Source organism: Pleurodeles waltl, chromosome 3_1 (assembly GCF_031143425.1).
Source record: "Pleurodeles waltl isolate 20211129_DDA chromosome 3_1, aPleWal1.hap1.20221129, whole genome shotgun sequence".
Taxonomy (NCBI): Eukaryota; Metazoa; Chordata; class Amphibia; order Caudata; family Salamandridae; genus Pleurodeles; species Pleurodeles waltl.
In genome coordinates, this window is record NC_090440.1 from 1,331,809,664 (window position 1) to 1,331,832,003 (window position 22,340).

General features: G+C 42.2%; 1 protein-coding gene across 6 annotated transcripts in view; it reads right to left on the reverse strand.

Annotated features, from left to right (window-relative positions):
- Window positions 1–20,779, reverse strand: part of SLC35F5 (solute carrier family 35 member F5) — a 575,369-nt gene extending 554,590 nt beyond the window's left edge. For 5 of the 6 annotated variants that reach the window (XM_069224682.1, XM_069224686.1, XM_069224684.1 and 2 more), the window contains exon 1: window positions 20,027–20,131. The gene's annotated coding sequence lies outside the window, so the exon portion shown is untranslated. Of the gene's footprint in view, window positions 1–20,026; window positions 20,132–20,692 lie in introns of those variants that run through there. The other variant, XM_069224683.1, reaches the window with a different exon arrangement.
- Between the last annotated feature and the right edge of the window lie 1,561 nt (window positions 20,780–22,340).

Genomic DNA, 22,340 nt, shown 5'->3' on the forward strand with positions numbered 1-22,340 from the left:
AAAAACATCTTAAGGGAAAAGCCCTGTATACCTGATAATGTTAGGGAAGAAGGGCATGCTTATAGGATGGCTCTAGAATAGAGGAAACAAGAAATCAGGAACAAGGTCTGGGAAGACCTCATACGAGCGGCTGATATTGGTGATAGCTCCAAATTTGGGCAGTGGTTAACCACCCTATTTCAATGATGCAGGAGCCCCAAGCATGATACGCCTCATCAGAACTGACCAATGGGTCTCTCATTACAATTAAATTTTCAAGACAGATGTGAGTGTATCTCAATCTGTGAAACCCTGCTGGGAGTGGAGGAGGGAATTAGGGAGAGCAGGAATGATATGCCCCCTATCGAAACGAGTAAAGTTGTGTTGGCTATTAGGCAATGTGAGTCTGGAAAAGCCCCGAGGATGGATGGAGTACCAGTAGATTTTTATAAAAACAAATGTACAGCTTTGGGGACCCCTGTTAACGAATGTGCTGGGGAGCGCCATGCCAGGCGCAATTCCACCTTCATGGAAGACAGCTATAATTATGCCAAATTTTTAAGCAAGAAGACAGATCCTTCCCTTCTTGCTATAGGCCAATCTCATTATTAGATTCCGGCGTTAAAATCTTGGGGAGAATCGTCTTGTCGAGACTTGAATCATGTGCTATTGAAAATAGCATCTTATCAGCTTTAGGCCAAGCATTGGCACTGTTGTGCTGTCATTAAACCCTTACCCCTTGTAGGGAAGTATGTGATGGCTAAAAAGGGCAACCTTCTAATGACCTTTATAGACTTAACAACGGTTTTTGACCTGGTAAATATGTCAAAAGCATGGGAGACAATGGAGATCTTAAGGGTGGAGCCTGACCAGTATGATCTTATCAAACGTTTACATCATGATCTCACTATTGCCGTCCGTTATGGTCCACAAGGCAAAAAGACTCCACAAATTAGTTCAATACGGGGTGCGAGACATAGGTGTATCCTGGCCCCGTTTTTGTTGCTTCTTTATATAAATGGGGTCAGTAAACACTTTTTAAAAGTGGAAAGGACGTGTCAAAGATAGAGGATCAATACATGCGTATTTTGCTTAACATGGACGACATGGTCATAATGTCCCGTACAACAAGTGGCCTGCAAATACTGCTCGATTCATTTCTGGCATTTATGGACTCCCTTGAATTAAAAGTAAACATCGTTAAAACGCTTGTCATGACTTGTGGGGAATGCAACATGAAATCTAAATATTTTACAATGGAGGGGACGTTTGGGAGAAAGTTCAAAACTTACCCTATTTGGGCATCACCTTTAGTGCATCGCTTAGATGGGATGCTCTCATTACTGTAAAAACGCAGCAATTGAAGAGGAACAGAGAAGCAATTTTTAGATTTGCTCACAAATTAAAAAACAAACCTATTAAAGCGATGCTTAATTTATACAGAAGTAGATGTGTGACTGCTGGGCTATATGGCACAGAGGTTTATGGGAATGGAAAACCCATCCAGCAATGAGAAAATGCTTTCGCTCTTAAGATTATTAGCAATACCAAAAAATATAGCTATCTTTATCACTCATGAACCACTGGATTTGCCGTTTATTGAAGACAAAATAGCTCTGGCCCCACTTGTATTATTATAGATTAAGTATTGGGGGGAACTCCTGAGGCAACCCTCCTGCGATCTTTTCTGGCCATTTCCATGGCCGTAGATGGGGCAAACAGAATTCCCTGGGTCGCGTACATGCAGAATACTTGTAGTAAATTGGGATTAGCAAAGATATTTACAAGCCCACAAGAATGTATTCTAAATTACCAAGAAACCATAAAAATCTGGTTTCACAAGACAGCCAATAGGATTAGATTGAACAAGGTGACTGCTTTACAAACAGTGATTAGATATCCCGCTGTCCTCACCAAGATGTCATGAGCCATATCTGAGCTGGGTTGAAACGCACACCAGTGCCATCTCCTGACACTTTTTAGGTTAAATGTTGCGCATTATAAGGTGGCCTTCGCCTTAGGAAAAACATGGTTTTGCAAGCTACTGCCATGCAGGTGCGATAATATTGTAAAACAAAGCACGTGTCACTTTATCATGTTTTTTCCATTATATTTGAGTCCACATCGTTTCTTTTTGGTGCCAGTGTGGCGCAGTCGAAAGGCCAGGAAGCACCAACTGGGACTGGAATTGTTGCAAAGTCTTCCCACTTACCATGCTGTTTTAAATTTTATAAATCTGCTATAGCAATAAGGAAGCAATATGAAGAGATCCCAGGTGTATTGCTCGAATAACTTTTGTCTTTTGTAAGAGTCTGTATTTGTCTTATAAGGATCCTTATGGTTTTTATTACTGTGAACTTTTAATAAATGTTGTGTTTGCATTGCAGCTTCAATAGCAATTTTGCAGAATAACATTCATTACGACTTCACTTGAAAACCTGGTGACCACCGTTAGTGCAGGAACTCTACAAGGTCAATTTTACCACCATCTTGTAATAAAATAATGGTTGAGAAACATTCAGTGAATTACATGTTCTCTGAAATGCACAGTTCCACACTCATTCTCACTATGTTTATTTTATTGTTATTTCATAGTTTTATATAACACTCCAGCAACATCAGTCATTAGGACATTTTACAGCAGACCAGTATCAACGAAGGATTATGCATCATAGTAAGCATGCGGCACCTCTTTATAAATACCACTGGTAAACATACATCTGGAAATCAAGGAATTTTTATTTTAAATTTGTTGGGGGTTGGATAAATTCAGCTAGATACTAAATAACACTTCACTTTTTTTTCTAAATGCCAGGAAAAGAGGAGGTGGGACGGCGGCAATAGGGAAGGCTGTCTGTTGGGTGCCTGAGACCTCATTGGCTGCAGGACCGGTGAGGGAATCTGCCACGCCTTGGAATCAATAAATAGCATCCACTCTGGATTAGCGAGGGTGCCTGGGCTTCTATACACCTTCAAGAAGAAGAGTAAGAGATGTAGCTGGATGGGTGATCATGCCCGCTGGTCAATTCGGAGACAGACATGTCCCCAGCAAGGCAGGATGGAGCGGCAATGAGGAGTGGAGGGCCACTGCAGGGATACCAGTAGACAGTCATCACGGGGTTCAGACATGAGATCTGCCCAGAGATCAAGGCTTAGACTTTGGGACATGTGTTTATGGAACTGTCGTGCAGAAAATAAAACAAGGTCACAATGCTTCTAAAGGACAACAGGCAATGCTAAAGTCGGGGAAAAGTGTTTTTTTTCAACCTAAAGCAACGCTAACAGGAAGAAGAAAGATGGAAGCATTGGTTCCATGGAGACTGGATCTGGACTTTCACGGTGGGAATTTTTTTTAATGTCCACACTGAGGGACTTACAAAGCACCCCGAGTTGGACAGAGGTGGAGCCAACTTCACTGGCAGAGACAATCAAGGACTTTCAGGGAACGTGCTGTAGCCACCCAACAAGAGATAGGGGGGGGGGGGTTGTCTGAAAGAACAAATGACCTCAATCAAACACTCTGAAAGACAACGAAGCTGTGATCCCAAAACTCTGGCAGTTTGAATAGTGTGTAATTGTTTTGGTTTTAAACTTTGACAGAGAAATGAAATATTTGAAAATGAGGCTAATGCTACCAAGAGCATGATCCTGGGCTTGCCACCCAGGATTTGCAGGAGACTTAAGGATGGAGGTGAAACACTTTTTGACAACACTGGTTTTGGAGGGAAGTAGGGCCTTTTAGTCTCAGTGTGTAAAGTGAGTACATTGCCCAGGAAAAGTCCTAAAAGTAAGAGAGCAGGCAGGGGCAAAGTACTTCTCAATCTATTGGACCGGATCCAGTGCAAGAACGTTATCAGGGCATCAGTAAGGAAACTCAACATTGTGGTGAATGATTTCAGTATTCATGACCAGAGTTTAGTGACCCTGCGGTGTAAACGAGAACTACAGTCCATAAGAAAGAAACTTTCCTCCTTAGGCTTGAAGCATCTATATACAGTTTCCTGCAAAACTGGAAGGGCATGACGGGGGAATGACCTTGGGGTTTATTAATCAAAAGGCAGCCGGGGAATTCCTCACTGCGAAGTGACATTAGGGGATTCAACTTTAAACGTGGCTGCATAACTAGAAGGCTGGTATCAAAGCACACACTAACTTCGTGTCAACTTTAAAAGTGACTCATACTGAAAGATGGTTTCGAAATATAGGCTTAACGGACTAATTTACAGAAGAGAGCATATATTACCGATATATATATATATATATATTATTGAAATAGCTGGATTCCCTTCGCTTCCATCCCTACCCTCATTTACCACTGTATGCCTGGGTCTTTGACCCAGGCGTATATTTTCAAGGACTAGATTTAAGCACTGAGGTGCAAATTATTTACAAATGGTAGTTTTATCATTAAAGAAATTAACTATAGGATACTCTTTTTCTGCTCTACATTAATAATTGCATCCACTACCTAGAGAACTGCATAAATGATTCTCCAAAACTAGGTGGGAAAAAAATCCCCTGCCTGCTTTATGCAGATGATACGATCCTATTATCAAAATCGCCAATGGGAATTCAACACCTAATTAACCAGTTCTGTGCTTACTGTAGTGATTACGGTTTAGATGTAAACATTAAGAAAACTAAATTTATGATATTCACTACCTCTAAAAAACGACTGCGTACTAATATTGAGATGAATTCGACCCCATTGGAGAAAGTTGAAGAGTTTGATTATTTGGGTTTCAGATTATCTACATCAGGCAAATGGAAGGCAGCCATTGACAAAGGGGCTCTGATCATAAGCCAAAGAGGAGGGGCCTTAGTCCGCAGATCTAGAAAGGCACCGAGCCCCCCTCTGAACATTCTTGCGGAGATTTATAATGTTCAAATCAGAGCAGCAGCCCTATATGGAGCGGAACTTTGGGGGTCCCATAAAAACCTGGACATTCTGCAAACTAAGGAAAATATCTTCCTTAGGCAGGTGTCCAGGCTAGGTACGGGCACTCCAATGACCCCTTTAAGGCTTGACCTTGGTTTAAATGGCATTAAAACCATAGCGGCCTTAAGACCCCTTTCCTACTGGATTCGTCTATGGAAATCTTCTGAACTAGAACCATATAGGCTGGCTATAAGAGAGTTGATAGCCGCCCCTAAGGCATTGGAGAGAATCCCTTGGCTGAAAGAGATGAAAATTGCCTGGGACAAAATGGGTCTTCCCCATTATTGGAATCACCCGGATCAAATCCCTGACAAGGCTAGGAGTTTTGTTACGAACAGATATTGGGAGAAAGTTAACGAAGATTCCCTGCACCAAAAGAGGGCGGGTAGGTTAACAATGGATTTTCTCCAAATTAAGCATGAACCCTGGGCTGAGATTTTCCTGAACCTCCCTATCCCTCCGTATGCCCGTGCTCTATACCTGCAGTTAAGATATGGCACATTGCCTACCAATGGTTTCACGGCCCATTGGCCATCTAACATCGCTACAAATGATAGGTGTATCTTCTGTCAACATTGTAAAGAAACATCAGAGCATGTATTATTCTTCTGCCCTTTGTACAAGACACCAAGAAAGAGGTGGATTATTCCCCTCTGTAAAAACATGTCATTTCAGGACAGAGTAACAGCCATTAGAATCTGTACGCATGATTTTTCTCCCAGGGTTGCCATTCCAGTTACCAAATATTTATCGGAGGCCTGGTACATCCGTCGCAAGTTCATTGCACCCAAAGGCTCCTGAGCCATTTCTATACTTGTTTTTAGAAGGATTTTAATCTTCTCTTTTTATCTTTTTTGTATTGTTTTTAGTTGGAAATTTCCATTATGAATTTGTTGCCTTCCTTATGACTACCAAGACTGCACAAGCTCATATAGCCTTCTCATATAGTTTTCCTGTTGTTTTCTTTGATTGGTACTCTGATAATGTCTTCTTTTAGTCCAATCAGACTATCTTTTGTCTTTTTTGTCTTTTGGGTTGTGCATACTGGTCCTCCAGACAAAAAGTCTTATATTTTAGTTTTTAGCTCTGTCCCCTTTTTTACTATATCTATTCATGTTTTATTTTATTGTATTTATATATTTGATGAAATGCTTTGTTTTGTTGTTCTTATTGTTACACTGTTTTGACGTCTATTGGTTTTACATTGTTATCATGTTTTTACTACATCCTTTTTTTAAGTATGATTGTTATTATTATTTTAAATGGACTAGATTTCTAGACCGAATGAACTTAATAAAATAAATACTCCGCCAGTTTGATACTGAGAACCATTCCAACATTCTGCTTATTGTCTGCATTTGGTAACCCTCCTGATTCTTCAGTAACTAATAAAAAGATTTACCTTAAATGCCAGGAAGGTGGGAGACATTCAGAGATCAACAGGGAGAAACAGCCGCCCGGGAAATGGTCTGGCTGAATGCTTTGAAGGTTTTCAATTTAGTATATGCCAGGGGAATTTCATGGTCAATTGTACTATGTTCTTTATAGTTTAAAAAATAATTTCACTTAACAAATATACAAACAGCCACCATTTTAGAGGCTGTAGATGCTGCAATATATTTTTATCAAACTGGTTCTTTGAAATTGGAAAAATCACTTATTTATTCACCATCTATGAATAATAAATGACCAAATATTTTGTAAAAAAATGAATATTCTCTGAACTGCACTGCTTCTCATTTATTCTTTCTATGCATTCCCAGATATATAGGAAAATACCATCATGCTTGTTTTTTTTTTTAATCATACAATACTGATCATTGTTGTCCTTTAATCTCCTTTTCCGAACAGACCCACAAATGGTCACCATCTTAATGAGGACCATGCCTTAGTATCTCCAAAGTACTTCTATCTAAAATATCTTCCTAGTCATGGGTCCACTTTTTGGAATGCCTCCCCAAATAGAAAAATGCACTCAATCTTGTTTATCCAATAAAATACCAACGAGTTACGGTGCCTAGTTCTGAACTTCACAGTGTACCCTCCTGGAAAAACATTGTCTCCACTTCAGTATCAAAGGGGAACAGCACGGAGAGCACTGGACCTACTCTAAGTAGTAAAGCTTAAACATGGATTAATGTTTCATCAATCACAAACTTCTGTAGGCCCTAAACGCAATACAAAGAGCTTTAAGACTGGAATGTTTGTCAGATTATGATAAGAAACTGCTCTGTGTTCCTGATGACAAACTCCCATCACCTGATACCCTAATTGAGTCTTGCAGCCTCATTTTAGGCAACATGGAATTGCTGCACAGGGCTTCCCACAGCACAACCAGAACGAAAGGACGGCATTCACAACAGTTGTCTGTGTGTTCGTCTGTATTAGAGAAAGAAGCATCCTCAATAATCTTACATAAAAGAATCAGCGAGCCATTACCGAGTCAACTTGGGAAGCTAAACAGACCAGCAGCAAATTTAAACCAAAAGGTTACATACATATGAATCCACAGTAGGAACAGCAACCAACATGTTCAGCCAAAAAAGAGACTGCCACACAGATGTGAAAACACCTACATCAGGACCTGAATTGAAAATCAATAAGTTCTTGCTCCTTCACAATTAAACTGCATAAACGCACAGTCAGGCATAAGGGGAGAGCTCAGACTAGAGCCACAGATCATGGAGACAAACTGTCTGGGGAGGAACTGAATTGGGGGGGGGGGTGACAAACAAACAAACAAAGACCTTAAAGAGGAAGAGGGAGGAACATGTGACTTGCCATACAGGCCACGAGAGGGATATGGTACAGGACCGCCTGCACTCTGGGCTCATAGCTATAAGTTTACCTTGAGGGCTAGGGGTCCCAAACCTGAGGTGGTGGCCAGAAAAGAAGGATAAGGTAGCATATTGTGGCACTTCTGCTACACAGCCTTCCATCAACGCCTACAGAAGGATAAACAGAGTTTCCAATCCCTGCCTACCTTTCTATGTTTTTCTTAGTTTAATTCTGTTCTCTTGGTTGGTGTTAAATTCCAGAGGGTATGGTACAGATTTGGATGCATTAAAGGAACTCTTCATCCCCCACACAATACACAATCAGCTCTTAGAATCACTGATTTTAAAGTTACTCCCCATCAAAATACCTCCAATTACTAAAAATCTAATAGGAAAGTAGTAGATCTACATTACAGTCTCAACCTGCAAAGAAATATGTTGATGTATTGATTGGTAATTTCAGGGGGTTGCTAGTAGATAAACTGGGAGATACCAAGAGGTGCAAGTAGACAGGAGAGTTGGAAATAGTGAACTGGAAGAGAAGTCTGATTGCAAATATAAAGCAGACTAGTATTGATGCAAAGAACTAAAAACATATAAGAGATAATAGCTGAGGAGGGCGCAGTACTATAAGAATTTAAAATGATCTGATGTCGAAATCTATATGTATAAATACCTCATGCTATGATTAGTATATTATGAATACTAATGTATTGATTAAATACCAAAAATATCAATAAAGAGTTGAAAACTAATAGTTGTAACAGGTGAAACTGAATGATTTTATCAGGATTTTGTAAGGGGGGTTAGGTAGATGTGGAATAATAGAGGGTGTAAGATGGACCCCTGAGGAATGCCACAGTGTTATGTGTGAGGAGCTGATGTGACCGTTGATACCAACACAAGTCCACATTCACTGCTAAGAGGCCAAGAATTCAATGTGCACTTGCTGCACTCCCTTCTTACATTTCACATATGGTGTGTCAAACAACAATTTTATGACAAGACCGGAGGCTCTATTATGCGTTCTTTTCTTACTTTAATTTGAACAGCAGCAGTCAAGAAACTACAGCTCCCAAAAGGATTAGCAATCGGCTAACCAATGGGAGTAAAACAGGAACTAGAACTGAACCAATCAGAAGAGGCCATAAACCATAGAGAGTACCCTTGACTGCAAGCAGCCCTCTTTTCTTGCTGCTCGCAGTCAAGATAAGTACTCTCCTTTGGTTTTCTGTGCATTTAAATGTTTACTCAGATGTTTTACTAGGTGCTAATTCTCCTTTTGGTGTAATTTATAATTTATAAGTTTGGGGGGTAATCCTTTTTCAATTTTTTTGCCGCTTTGCGACTATTTTTATCCCTTTCCTCCCCTCCTCCCCCCCCCACCTTCAAACAACTGTCGTTTCAACGCGCGCTCCGCCAAGCGTTCCATTGCGCCTTCTCTTCCCCGTTCAGTCAGCGCGCGCTCTACAGCAACGCGTGTCTGACAGGGAAGCCTTTCCTGACCTTCGCGCCGCCGCAGCTCTTCTCTAAGCGGCTTTGTGGGTCTCCGGCTGCACAAGGAGGACAGCTTTGATATCGCTGTCTCCTACTAGGTGCCTCTTCGTTCTCCCGACTGGTTTCTTCTTCAGTCTCCGCCTCGGGGAGGAGCCGCTTAGTAGTACAGGGAGCGTGCTGCTCCTATTTAACCCCTAACTCACCGCAAATCGTTTGCAGCTTAAAGCACACTTCCTTGTGCTTATTTATACTGGTGTTTCTGCCCACAATAATATTATTATTATTATGGAGCTTGGGAGTTCTCCCTCAAGGTCTGCCTCTGAAGAGAATGAGGAATCCTTCAGACAGGATTTAAACAAGTTTATCCAGTCCTCGGTGAAACATGCTATGAAAGCATCTATGGAAAAATGTCAAAAAATATTGAAAACTCAGTCATGTCCATGGTGTCCAAGTCTATGGCCCATTCTGCGGGGGAAAGCAGAAAACGGAAATTATCCTCTTTTAAGTCAGGTAAAGGCGCACAGACAGAGAGTGAGCTTGCCTCACACCAGACTCAGGACTTGATTCCTCCCAGGCCTCCTACTAAGGAGGGGAATTTCGCCAAAAATTCGGCGTCTCATTCGAAATGTAAATCAAAAACAAAACATATCAATGCGCCAAAAAAGATTGTGATTTCAAAAATATTGGACACGGACGATGAGGACATGGACGACTTACCTCAGTCCGACAATCCTGATGATACGTTTTCCCCATCCTCTCCTTCCCCCAAACGTATCCAACTTGCGACAGGTGGCCCCTCTACCAGTGTGGTCGACTCAGAGGGTGTTCCCATGTTTGATCCGTCCCTCATCCACCATCCTAATTCAACAGAGTGGCTCCCGTTGGACCACGTAGGTGATTATATTGCTTCCCGCTTACGTCTTCCTTTAGATAAACAGACAAGATCCAAATTAAAATCAGAATGTCCCAGACCGTCGTTGGACTCCAATATTACGGTAACACCAGCCATTGATGACTCTCTCATCACTTTCTTTACCAAATTTGGTAAGGATCCCCGTAAAGGAGTAGACAAGGCCTGGACCACGTGCCAGGACAAACTCCTGGATGTGGTAGGTCCTCTGGCAAGGATTTTTGACTTAGCCAAATCAGCCAGGTTAGAGGAATCGCCAATTGATCCCTTGGATCTTTCCCTTTGGACCCAGAGAACCTTTTGCCTATTGGGCAATGCGAACTCCGCTATTATTCATGAGAGACGCAAGGGCCTTCTGCTCAGAATGGACCCTAAGTTGGCTAACTTGGCTACTCGGGACCCCGGCATCCAGGCCAACGGTAAACTCTTTGGCGACAATTTCATTAAAGATCTCAGCCGATTTGTTCCGACCGTTTCATCTTTGGACAAAGCCCAACAAAATCTAAAGAAAGTTTTTAACCAATGTGTTTTTTCCCGGGCCGGTAGAGGTAGGAGCCGCTTTACCGGCCGCACATACAGAAAACAAGGCTCAAGAGGATATGCCAATTCCTTCAATACTTATTCCCAGGAATTCAAACCCCACTTCTACCCACAAAGATCAAGGGGTTTCCGCAACCGTGGTCAGCGCTTCTCCAGACAGTCCAATAATCAAGGTAAGCCAACTTTCTGGCCCTCCCGTGGGAGGTCGCCTTCGGTTTTTTCTTCAAAAATGGAAGTCAATCTCAGCAGACCCTTGGGTTCTTTCTACTATTCAGGGTTATCATATCGAACTGCTTTCTTCTCCCCACCAATACTGTCTTCCTCCTCTTCCAAAGTTTTCTCTCGAAATGTCCTCTCTAATCTCTTTAGAGATTCAATCCCTCTTAGAAAAAGACGCCATCCACCATTGCGCTCCCGTTCCTTCCGGATTCATCAGCTCTATCTTCCTCGTCCACAAAAAGAACAAAAAGCAGAGACCTGTAATCAACCTGAAATCTTTCAACCAATTTGTCATCTATCGACACTTCAAGATGGAAACCATCATCCATCTAAGGGATATTTTGCTCCAATTCGATTGGCTAGTCAGACTAGATTTGCAGGACGCATACCTGACCGTTCCTATTCATCCTTCTCACAGAAAGTTCTTGCAATTTTATTGGAATTCAAAAACGTATCACTTTTCCTCTCTTCCTTTCGGCCTATCCTCCGCACCTTGGTGCTTCACAAAACTATTGAAACCGGTCGTGACCTACCTTCGATCCCTGGGCATCAGACTGATTATCTATCTCGACGATATTCTGATCATGCACCAGAGCAAATCTTCTTTGCTCACCCATCTACAGGTAACATCCACCCTCCTCTCAGATCTCGGTTTCCTGATAAATCACGAAAAGTCTGTGTTGTTGCCCTCTCAACAAATAGAATTTCTGGGCTTCCAAATAGATTCTGTTTCGACCGCTTTGTTCCTTCCCCATTCCAAGGTTTCTGCAATCAAAAAAAGAGTTAATCCTAACTCTTCAAAAAGACACTATTTCACTCAGAGCTCTCGCAAGGGTCGTCGGCCTTCTCTCCTCCTCTATCCAGGCCATCTTCCCAGGACCCCTTCACTATCGCACCCTCCAGCGCCTCAAAATCCTTCCTCTTCGTCGAGGGTTGGCTTTTTCCGACCTCGTCTCTTTAGACCAAGAATCCCAAATGGAAATTCAATGGTGGATGTCCCATTCAGAGGCTTGGAACGGCAGATCCATTTTCCCCTCTGTGCCCGATCTTGTGTTAGAATCAGATGCAAGTCTCATGGGTTTGGGCGCCCGCTGTGGTTCGATATCGACTGGCGGTATATGGTCCGCAGAGGAGTCCGGATTGCACATAAATTGTTTAGAGCTTCTTGCAGGCTCCTTTGCGATCAGAAGCTTCACAAAAAACAGAGCACGATGCTCCATTCTGCTCCGTATGGACAATATATCAGCGGTGCGTTACATCAATCATTTAGGAGGCACCAGATCCAGACCTCTGGCTCTGCTGGCCAAGAGCCTCTGGGATTTTTGCCTGTCCCACAAATTTTCCCTCATAGCCGAATATCTACCGGGATCATTGAATTCCAATGCAGACTGGCATTCCCGCCACCTCTCGGACTCCAGCGATTGGAAATTACACCATTCAGTCTTTCGTCAAATAGAAAGGAAATGGGGTCCTTTTCAGGTAGACCTCTTTACGTCCAGACTAAACACTCAGCTTCCCCACTTCTTCAGCTGGCGTCCGGAGCCGCTGGCCATAGCTACAGACGCTTTCCTACAAGATTGGTCCAGATCCCTCAATTATGCCTTCCCTCCCTTTATTCTAATCAAGAGAGTCCTAAACCAGGTCAGACGTCAGAAGGCGTCCCTTGTCCTGTTGGCTCCCTTTTGGCAATCTCAGGTTTGGTTTCCACCCCTCCTCGAACTGGCAGTGGATTTTCCAATCTTACTCCCGACGTTTCCATCCCTCATTCTAGATCCTTTTGGTTGCCCTCACAATCTGATTCTCGACCAATCTTTAACCCTTTCAGCCTGGCTCATTTCCGGTCTACCCAACAGCCCTTCGCTATTTCGTCAGAAGCTTCAGAGTTCATTAATCACGCATGGGCACCCGGCACAAGGCGAGCCTACAAATCGGCTTGGGCTCTTTGGTCAAGCTGGTGTCTGGGAAAATGTTCCAATCCCTTTTCAGCAGATCTAAATTTAATTATTAATTTCCTAGCCGCCCAGGCGGGTTTAGGTAAGTCATATCGCACAATAAATCTTTACAGATCCGCTATATCCATGAACCACTCAAATATTGATGGCAATCCTATTGGGACCCATCCTTTGATTTGTCGTCTCCTGAAAGGCGTCAAGCTCTCCAGACCCCCTTCTCCCAAATATTCTCATATCTGGGACGTTTCTCTTGTTTTGAATCTATTTCTTTCCTGGCCAGATAATCCAAGTCTTTCCCTCAAAATGCTCTCTGCCAAGCTTACTATGTTGTTATGCTTAATTTCTATCAAAAGGACTACGGATGTTAAGTCCTTAGACGTCTCTGCCCGTCAGTTCTTACCTTCAGGTGTTCTATTTCACATTTCCAAACGCACCAAAACTAATTTACATTCCGTTTTCTATCCTTTCTTTCCTGACAAGCCAAAGTTATGTGTGGGTCTTTGTTTAAAAGAATATGAAAAAAGAACTGGTAACCTAAGAACGTCCTCTTCCAATCAATTGTTGATCTCTTTTCGCAAACCCCACAATCCAGTGACTTCGGCAACTTTGGCCCGCTGGATTAAATGGATTATGTCTCTAGCGGGAATCGATATCTCCGTTTTTGGAGCACATTCTTCCAGGGGGGCCATGGCCTCCAAAGCTTTTGCCCTTGGCTCCAGTTTAGAGGACATTCTCAGGTCAGCAGATTGGTCAAACGATAATGTTTTTAAAACCTTCTATTGTAAACCCATTAGAACTGCTTCTTCCTTAGTTATTGACAAGCTTTAAACGCGCATAATAGAGCCTCCGGTCTTGTCATAAAATGTAGATTTTCCTAGTAATTTATGACGGAAAGTCTTAATTTTATTAAAGACACGGAGGCGAATATTATCCCACCACAGTACTTCTATTAATATGTACTTTCTATCTCCCTCCCAGCGACTCCAGCATTGCCTCCAGCTTCCGGATAACGCCGCTGGCTCCATCCGCTCCTTCTTCAAGGAGAGACCTCTGGAAGTGTCATCGCAACCTATTCCGGATCATCTTCCTCATCCATCGCCCTCTCGGCTCATCGCTGTGGTTCAAGACTTGTGTTCCGTTTCTTTGTCTCTGGCAATTGTTGGACTTATTTACCCTTTGTTTTATGACTCTATTTGACTTGCTCGTTCAAGAAAAGAGGGCTGCTTGCAGTCAAGGGTACTCTCTATGGTTTATGGCGTCTTCTGATTGGTTCAGTTCTAGTTCCTGTTTTACTCCCATTGGTTAGCCGATTGCTAATCCTTTTGGGAGCTGTAGTTTCTTGACTGCTGCTGTTCAAATTAAAGTAAGAAAAGAACGCATAATATTCGCCTCCGTGTCTTTAATAAAATTAAGACTTTCCGTCATAAATTACTAGGAAAATCTACATTTGCTTTGTGAAAAGATTGCAAAGCCGTATAGGACAATTATATTATTATGTTGTTCTTAAGGCAGCAACTTTCATATTGTTTCCTATCCCTGATTTCAAGCAGCTGTCACTACCTAAACCTACTAGCCATTCAGATAAAATGTCCAATCAGGAAACTCCAAATGCCAACATGGCATAGTGCTTTGTTTAGCCTATTATTCTGGGACATAGTCAGGTACAACTTACCTTTAAATGTCATTGCTCCAGCCTACAGCATCCTGTTGTGAATACCCTAGATGCCTTGCTTTCAGAAATGTCTGGGCCTGGCAGGATTTTCTGGATTCCGGCAGAGCCTTGACCTAAATACCACAGCTGACCATATATTCCAAAATGGTCAATTAACAAGGCAAAATTGTGATGTTTGTGTCTTAGGGAGCCTTTTTTTCCTTGGTTGATAGTCCAGTCACACAACTGGAGTAGTATTGTTACTCAGAGAAGTGTAGGAATATGCATTTTGGACAGTTGTGGATCCCCGGAGATTCCATTAGCACACTCTGTTTTCACTTCTGTATGGCTGTGTTACGTCAGCTCTCACAGTGTGATGATGCACAATATAGCAAAATGAAAAATCTAACTTGGGATTGGTGGAAAGCATTTCCCTTACTTGCGACTGATTCTGGAAGAGAAAACGTTTCTGGTCTTTTTACCAGAAACATTTTATTTTTAAGTACGGTGGACCAGCCATTGAAGTGCACAACACCAAGAAGGTAGAGTGGTGGACATCAATGAGTTGTCATCTGCCCTAAAACAGTAAATACCATCAAATCCATGCAGCCTGATGTCCTGTACAACAACAACTGACAACAAGCTGCAGGGATACAATGGCCACAGTGCACTAACTTTATTGTTCCATGTTCGCAGGGAAGTTCTCCAGTGCCTGGAAGCCAACAGGATGGCATGCTTCTGGGACTAGGGAACAGCAAAAAGCACAGTGGTCAAAGAAAGGTGGCAAGTGCTGCACCAAGAAAAAGTTCAAGTTGCCATACATGGTCTATGGAAAAAAGGGCTAGAGAGAAAATAAAATACATTTAAAAGTACAAAGAAGATGGAAGAGAAGGTACAGAAGAGGTTCTAGAAAAGGAGAGAGGATTGAGGCTAAGAAAGGACAGTAAACAGAAAAGACAAGAGAGAGCAGGAGATATCGGAACGGGAAGATAATTGCAGCAGCAACAAAAAGGGGCAGTGGGCAAAAGGTTGAGAGAGGCAGTGACAACAGAGATTAGGAGAGTACAGATGACATTAGAGAGCGCCCAAAGAATCGAAATGACAGCTAGATTACAAATGGAGAAAAGGAGATTTGCGATTTGAAGTGGAATGTACAGCTTATCATGTTTTAGCTAATACACCTGAACCAATGTGATTTCAATGCAAAATTTTGCACTTTATTTTCTAAAATGGATCTTAGTGTAACCTCCAAGAACATCCGTGAATAGTGTTTTTTAGAGTCCTAATAAGGTCTAATCAACATTACTTGACCCACATTTCATTTTGCAAATTGCTTAACAATGGCAGCACCTTGTTATTTGCTACTATATGCTCTTGTTGTGAAGTGCTGAGGCCTTCTCTTTTAACGCATATCAGCCAGTACACATGGAAGGCTTCCATGCTTTCTATTTTCACCACTCAGAAAAGTGCAAGATTCTCCAAGCAATGCTAACCACATAGACGGTGGCACCTTGAGGATTCTATGCAATGAGTCTCCTGCATGTGGAAGAGTGTCCATAATTCTAAAAGCAGGGGACTCTGTAGCATTCAAATAGGAGGTACCATGCATGCAACATCACAGAGAGATATTATTAGGGAGCAGGAATCTAGATACAAATTATGAAACCACCACTCTGAGCCTTAGAGGCAGTTCTGCTGTCTGCTTATCTATGGCTCCTCTAACTGGAGATGGAACCAGTGTCCTCAGCCAGTCCACAAATGGGCCCATCCCGGGCTCATGAAATCACCTATCCTTTACCATGCTTACCTGTCTTGCTGGTCGATGTCTAACGTAGGTTTCCTTTTGTACAATACCTTTTACACAACCTGCCTGTAACTAAAAGGGATGTATGCCAATGGCAAAGCCTGCTTTAAGTCCATGCAGTTTTGACTGGTGCTTTTGACCAGAAGTAATTAAACTATGCATCTTTTGTCACAACGTTACAGTGAAATTCATTGTGAGACCTTCTCAATTTCCTCCAAAAGATAAAATTACATCTACATTCTATATAGTTTTCACCTATTCTTCAGTCCCAAACTGTTTAAAACAGACTGGTCACCACTGATTTCCAAATGTCCTTGATGGATATGCACCAAGCTCTCTGAAAGGTTATTTTAAATTATTGCCAAGTTATATTAAAACTTCACTTACAAAGTAGAACAGAAGAAGGAAACTCCACATTTTGCAAAGCAGATGAAGTTTTCTAACTTTACTTGAGGTTATGTTTATCCTTTTTGGCCTTTCAGATGTGATAATTTCCTGATGTCATATGTCCTGGTTAGGTGATCCTCCAGCAAAAATAAAATGTTGAGTGTGGAGGCTGGAAATCCATCACTTGAGGTAATAGGTGTTGGAGTGAGGGCTGTGAGATGATGCCACCTCATTTTTTTTTAAAGAACTTTATAAGCTTTGCATTTTGCAAAGCTTGAAAAGTTTAGAAAATACAGAAAGCTGTGAGCCAGGCTACTTTACACCCCTCTGCTTTAAATCCCAACTAAATGATAGGATTTAAAGTTATACTGTGCAAAGATGATTGTGTATGCTTTAATATGTAAAGAAATCCACGTATTCCTTCACAAAGAATCACACAGTGTGCACCCTAAATATCAAAAACAGAATATTTATAGGACAGAATAATAAGGATAGAATATCAAATTGAAAATACTGACATGCAAGTATAGATTATCTATACTTTACTCCACATATAATTACTCCACGTATGTGATATATGTATCTTAGAAATATTTAGATCTTCCCCCTATGCACGTATCTTTCTTTCAATTTTCTGTCCTCGATATTCTTGTGCCACAATATTCTAGGAGTAGATATTTAATGGAATAACCAGTATTGGGAAACGAATGCACCTCTAGTGCACAGCTTTAATGTTTGGTTATAGCTGAGGGCCATGCCCCCCTAAACATATATACTTCTAGCTAAGGGCCAGGAGAGGTTAAGAGATGAGAGAAAAAAAAGAAAGGGTGAGAGGCAAAATGGGGAGGGAAAGTATGAGCAACAGGACAGGAAAAGGGTGATAGATAAGAAAGTGTGATCGAAGAGAGAATGGGTGGGTGAAGAAAGGACCTGGGAAGGCAACGCCGGACCCTAGAGGGGACCGCATCCAATGCACCCTTAGGATGCCATAAGGAAAGGGCGGGTAAAAAATCCAGTAAAAATACCCGCAAGCCATTGGCCAGCGGGTTTTAAACCAGCCAATCAGTGGGCAAGTGGCGTGACCAGCATGCAGCTAAAGGAAGGGCAGAACAGAAGCCAACCTCTTTGTCCTGATTATCAACACACAACAGACAATCGCAGGTGTTGCAGCCATGGTAGGCGAAGAGCAGAAAACACTGTGGGTATTATTACCGCCCCTGTGATATTTTGTTGCAGGGGTCACCGGAAGGTTGACAACACCAATGTGGGCAGACGTGAACATGCATTCCTTGGGTTGCCTCACAGCAGGGATACAGAGCCCGGCAGTGAATAGCAAAAATAGAATGCTGATAATTACACGTTGAGGGGGTCAAAAGAAACTGCCCTAGCAGGGTCCTTGGTTGCCTTATGGCAGGGACACTGGCTAGCAAACAGAGTGCCACGACGGGTCAGAGCAGGACGGACAAGACACTTGCTATCCAGGGCCGGCCAGAGGGCCTTGAAGGCCAGATATCGGTAGCAAAGGGGAACCTAGAAGCCGCAGCTCTCAACACAAAAGGCAGCCCAAGAACAACTACTGTTACAAATGATTTATGCGTCAACACAGTGGAATGTATGATGCCCCAAGGACTGAGCTATGGTTTACAATGTGCAGGCTGCTCAGTCGATAACCTTGCATGTATTGGTGCATATTAATGACCACACCTTCATGATGTCTTATGAACCAGCATAAATAAAATAATGTGATCAGATATGTAACAAACTGCAGACGTTTACACACCAAAGAAGTTGTGGTCTCCGTTTATCAAAGCAGGTGGGTGTAAACAGCTCTAAGCCCTTGAGCTAGCTCGCCAGTTTGGGGTGGGTTAGGGTGAGCAGCAAAAGTGAGGGAAAACAAAAAGACCTGTAAGAGAAGACCAGTGAGCAACAAAAGAAAAAGGCAGTAGAGAGGGTAGAGAAAGCAATAGAAGAGCGAAGAAAGGGGCAATACAGGAACGAGGACACTGGGAAAAGGCAGAGAAAGCTAGAAATAGGCATATTGGCAGGAATATGCAAGTGCCTTACCATGCTGGGTGCTGGATTTTAAGCGCAAGATCACGGCAATATATGGTGATGTTCCTTAAAAAACTAACCTGTCTGCTCAAGTAATTGTCTAATTTCGTATCCTCGTGTTTAGATTCAACGCGCTAGAGTTACACTTTCCTATTCAGAAGATATTGTCAATATCAAGCTAGGAGAGAACTCCTACTCAGTAAGGCACACGGGGTGGATCTTAGGAACTTAGAGCTGCATTTTCTCCACCCAGGGCTGAGCACCACCCCAGAAAATCCGGTCGGGTTACTACAGACAGAGATCTTGACCGGACGAAGGGCGTGGGGATTAATGTGTAATTGTTCACAGGATTTTGGAGCGCAGGCATGACACGTCTTCGTGAGTCTCCTGGTGCATAAGGCTCATTGAAAGCCATCGAGTTGGGGGTTAAATAGGGATTTCTCATGTGTGAGGGGTGCTGAGATTCTCGTTTCGACTCTGGGTCTAAGAGACGTGGTATGTCAAGAGCACGTGAGCGCAAGGGTCGGCAGGTTATAGCGGAAATGAGTTAAGTATTTACTGGAATGAGGGCTCGTCGTTAGTTGAACCCAGTGCTTGAAAGGGCAATCGTGGAGGCACCCCGACCTAGAATACCTCCTTACTTCTGAATAGTGGTGGCACTCTCCCATTAAAAGTATCGCTCCTCTGGCGAAAAGTGTTGGTATTCGGACTTTGAAAATAAAGAAGTGCAGGTTCTCAGTACCGGACAGTACTTTCACGTTTAAATCCTTGGACGAACCCAATCATGCCGGCAATATATTTGTAAGAACAGAAAAGGGTATGGGAATAAACAAAGTGACGAAAATACATTTTGACAAAAAGTCTGGAGGAACGAATAAAAATAGAAGAGAATGAAAAAACAACAGGAGGCAAGCTCAAGAAAGGAAACGTACGAGTAGGAGTAGCTTTAAAGAACAAAAAAAAAAAAAGGAAGAAAAGCGGAACACGCAATGCCATTGCCTACTCCCTAGCACGTTGGCATGGAGGGTGAAATAAAGTAAACAAAACCAGACTTACAGAAAAAGAAAGCAACATATTGAAAAGGGCATGATGGGGAAGACGGGGAGCGAAATGAGAACATATTATGAATTAGTAGTAAAGGACATTTATATTAAAAAAAAAGGAGAACAGACAGCAAGATTACAGAGTACACACTAATACAATATATGCTCGGTAACCACATTTTGCGTGCCATGGACATATTTTCACATATTCCTTTTAGCCACAAATACCAACAACCACACTGGAATGTAAACAAGGTACCCAAGCTGCAAACTCACCTTCTACCCCTCCGCCTCTAGTTTTTAAATATCTAATACCTTCTGCTTTGCTTACGAGTCTTTAAAGTACTTCAAAAACTGAAGGCAATAATAGCCAATCGAAAACATAGTTTATAGTGACTGACAAGCTGAAGGGCTGTACTAGGAGGGACAAGATTGGCTCTACCACCTGATAAAGCCTCCTATTGGCTAGAAAAAGAAATCTCGTCCCGGAAAATATGAAGACAGTCGGTCGCCCTGGAAGTAACAACAGTATCTGTTCCGGAAGTGGTTGCCCCAGCCACTTGGGTGTCCGTCTTCCAACTCCCAAGATTTACACACTGAAAGGTTTTACTCTTCTGTTTAAGAATGTAAGTTACTCCTGCGGCATCGGAAGGTCTTAATTGAGCGTCATGCTGCAGGCTAGACAGCATAACATTTCCTAGCATTTGTGAACAGGTCAATTAATAAGCGGCACAGTATTGATCTTGGCTGTGACCTGGTGCAGTAGTAGAGAATGTCCGAAAGCAGTGGGAATCTTGAAAGTTAGTCATAACTGTAATTGTTTTTCAATCCTTAACTCGTGCTAGCAACCACTGGATACTTTTTTTGTATTGCTGCCTCATTGGTATTCTCCCTTCTTTAAACGGACGTGAAAAGGTGTTGTGTAATATCTGGTATCCTCACCGTATCCTGTATCCGCTCGTCTTCGGCACTCCGACCGGGCAGGTCCAGATAGAAGCAGCCGTTCTCTCCTGGTGCTGAGTTGCGAGATGATTCAGTTGTGGCTGTAAATCACCTGGAACTTGTCTAATATTGCTGCGGGTCATTGCTACACGACAGCCATAAAGCTATATACATACAAAGAAGGAAACTCGATATAAAGGACAATTAAGTTAACGCATATACATGATGAAAGCAAGAAAATTATTTCCTGGAGCATATGGAATCATAATCAATAAAAACGCAGGGGGAGAGAATAAAAGAGAATGAAAACAACAGCAGGGACTAAAATAGGGGGAAGCCCAATAACAAAACCTGTGAAAGATTAAAGGGTGACAGTAAAAAAAGGAAATGAGAAAAAGCAAGATATTAAAACGGGGAAATAAAGTGCTTGGGTTTTTGTATAATTGATATGTTACATGGTGTTATTGACAAACATATGACTTGCACAGTAAGTTCAATTACAGTGCACTTTTGCTTAGATTCGTACAACCTTGTTATTTTTTTTACCAGTCTGCCCTATATTTTTGTGTCCATGCTAATTAAAAGAGCAATACAATTATGTATTTTTTTAGTTTGATGTATAAACATTAAAAAAAGCACACAAATCCTTAAAAAAATATCAGTTTCTTCTATTAGAGTAAGACATGGGATTATTATTTGGGGTGGACCCATCTCAAGGAATAATCACAACTCAAGACGGAGTGAACCTTCAAAGTCAGTATTTAACCTGCACTCCACCCCGATAGCAATGGCACAGAGCAGGAAGGCTTAACTTAGGGCAATGTCTGCAATCTTTATCCAGTGTCAGAACAGTAATAAAGTCAGATAACCAAGCAATAAAAATCACTAACCGAATTAGAAAAACAGAGTAAAATTTAATAAGCAAAATGACACCAAAACAGAAATAATCCATTAAGGGATACCAAAGATATGAATTTTTAAAGATTAAATTGATAGTAGAACTGTGTTGGCAATGGGGTCTCAAGTTGGCAGTGGTTTGCATCCTGTCCAAGTAGGGACCCTCACTCTAGTTATGGTAAGGGAGTCACACAGCTAAGATAACCACTGCTCCTCCCCCTGGAAGCTTGGCATATGCAGTAAGGCTTATTTCAGAGGCACTGTGTAAAGTATTTGTACACACACCCAGTAACAGTGAAAATGCCACACAAGTACTCCATACCAGTTTAGAAAAATAGGCAATATTTATCTGAGTAAAACAAGACCAAAACAACAAAAATCCAACATACACAAGCAAAGATACACACATTTAAAGTTTACATTTCAGTAAAGTGCTTAGAAACACAATAGCTCCAACTGCGGCTATCACGACGTCTTGACAGAGTCGTTCCCAACAGTCCAACGCAACTTGCAAGGAACTGCGGCCCGGACACAGAGTCGCACTGACCCAGGTACAGTACCTTTGGAAAATGAGGAAACAAAGATTTTGCACAGAGTCGGGGACATGCAGTGTCGCTGGAGCCCGTGTGGTGTCTGTTCTTTACTGCTACTGGGGAGGTGAGGCGTCCATTCCATACTGTGAGGCAGAGGAGGTTAGGCGTCAGTGTCTTACTGTTGCAGGACAGGTGATGTGGCATTGGTGGCTAGGCGT